Source organism: Jaculus jaculus, chromosome 4 (assembly GCF_020740685.1).
Source record: "Jaculus jaculus isolate mJacJac1 chromosome 4, mJacJac1.mat.Y.cur, whole genome shotgun sequence".
In the NCBI taxonomy this organism is placed as follows: domain Eukaryota; kingdom Metazoa; phylum Chordata; class Mammalia; order Rodentia; family Dipodidae; genus Jaculus; species Jaculus jaculus.
The window spans coordinates 152,788,551-152,790,964 of record NC_059105.1 but is presented as its reverse complement, the minus strand read 5'-3'; the positions used below and the strand labels follow the sequence as shown (position 1 = coordinate 152,790,964).

Sequence of the window (2,414 nt, the reverse complement as noted above, 5' to 3'; positions counted from 1 at the left end):
AGTCCTAATGATTCTCTAGAAAATAAATAAAGGTGCCCTTCCCCTACATATCACAGTAAAATAAGAATTATGTATCAGTTTTCTCTACTAGATTTGTTGAAGCTACAGACTTACAGTCAAAATGCATGAGAAATCAGTATTAAAACTGGGGAATAGTCTTGCAATTAATTTTGAAATAATGAAACTGAGAGTAGATTTATTTTTATTATTTTTGACAATTTCATACATATGTCATGTTTTGAACATATGGATTCCTACTTATCTTTTGTTAATTAATTTTTACTATCTTTTTTTCCCACACCTGCTGAACCCATTCTTCTTTTCCCCACTTACTAGTGAACATAGCATTGGAGAGAATGATAACCCCTCCCCAGTAGTAACTAACTGTCAATAGCTCTTCAGAGAGTGAAGGCTTCTAAAGAGTTCCCCAGTCTATGAAAGAATGTTGACTGAAACTGTTTTGTGTAGGCAACCACAGCTGTTATGAGTTCATGAGTGCAATGGCCATGTTGTATCCAGGAAACAGAGTTCCACAGCATCCCTTCCCATCCTCCAGATCTTACATTCTTTCTGCTCCCACTTCCATGGTGTTTTCCAAGCCTTGAGGGGGATCATATAGGTGTACCATCAAGGGCTGAGCATGCAGCAGTCACTTATTTTTAGCATTTGGACCAGTTATGAGATGTTATTTACCACAGACCACTGGAAAAGAAAAAAAGCAAGACGTAAAAAAATAAGATTCAAATGGGTAAAAGCTGAGGTACTTTTTAGGGTGTAAGGAAATGCCAATCCAAGAAGAGAAGCTACAGGATCCCCCAAATCATGAGCCTGCCACCCCTACTGCTTTTTCCTCCAAATCCCTTTGCTTCCTGTTTATATTTTCCACCCAATTAGCTACACAGTACCTTTAAGATACAGTTTGTTTTGTTTTGTTCTGGATTTTTTACTTAACCTGTCATTATTGTTCAAAAACTTGCAGTTGTTAGGGAAAACAGTCCTAATTATAGTAAAAGAAACACGTTGTATATAAAATTGTGCCAAATTACAAAGTGATTGGTTTCTATGGCACTAGGATTTACAATACACAATTCAGAACAAAAATCACAAGTATATGAACAAAGATGGAGTTCAGCTTTTCTTAATCGGAGTAATCATATCCATTAAAGCCCTTAACCTTCTGCATGACCTGCCCGCTTCTCATTCCTTTCATCAATCTGAAAAAGAAGCATTTCTGGGAAGCAGGATTTATTAAGAATATTTACCTTAATTTTTTAAAATCCCTACAAAAATCCATTCCCACTTAAGATCAGAAACATGAGTCAAGTTAATCGGCTCTCCAGGGCTGATGCTGCAAACAAGCTCAATGGATCTGAGTGATGGACAGGCCGCAGTCAGCCATTGGCGGGGGTGGGGTGGTGGTGCAGGCGGTCACACCTTAACGCTCAAGCCACAGGCTGTGAAGTCTGGAAGAGTGAGGTCTACTGCCCTGGATTATCAGAACTTGTTGAATTCTCAGTGCTAATGGGTTGCACGTTTTCTGTAAGGTTGTGCATGTGCTCAAGAAACAAATCTTTCAGTACACTTAATTCCTTTGTCAGCAACTTAGTTTTTGCCTCCAAGCGTGTGTTCTCTTCCTTGAGCGGATGCACTCTTTTCAGGGTGTCTTGCGCTTTCTGCTTGCTTTTCAAGCGGCTCTTTTTCAAGCCATGTTGTTGCTCTCTCTGCACTGGCTGTGCTCGTCAATGCTGCAATCCAGGCGGGACTCTCTCTGCTCTGCTTGCTTGGAGGCACAGCACTGCCTCCCCCAGAGGCCGCAGGCACCAGCCGAGGAACCTGCTGCAAGCTGCTGGCATGTGCCTGGGTATGAATGACACTGATTCCGTTCGCTCCTGGAGAACTGGCTGGCTGTGAGGTCTTGCTCATTTGGGTTTCCCCATAGAGTCTATAGCCTCCATAGGTATAGGCTATTGACTCCGTTTAGGAATGAATTTTCTCTTGTAGAGATGGTATCAAGTCTAATCTGAAAGTGGTTAGTTAATCCCATAGATATCATGCCACTATTACACCACCTTGCCTGGGAAGTCAGTGTTATATCGTGGGGGTTACACTGCTGTGTGAGCATTGATGGCTTTTTTCTGCAGCAGCCTGCGTAGCACCACCAGGGCTCCGAAAACTAGCTGCTAGGGAGGAGGCTTTATGTCGGGCTCCAGCCTGATTTCTGTACAGCTTTCCATCAAAGACAGAAGAGTCTTCAGCAATAGGTTCTTGCTGTTCAGTTTTGGTGAGCAACTAAGACCAATGACCACCACGGCTTGTATCATTTTCAGGGCTTTGAGCTTTCCTGAAAACAACTCACAGGGAGAAATCTGGCACTGGTATTTTCGTTTAATGCATAATCTATGGCTTCTGTTAGC

General features: G+C 42.0%; 1 pseudogene; it reads right to left on the bottom strand.

The window, feature by feature from the left end:
- Positions 1-1,478: 1,478 nt before the first annotated feature.
- Positions 1,479-1,923, bottom strand: LOC101612887 (annotated as a pseudogene).
- Positions 1,924-2,414: the final 491 nt, after the last annotated feature.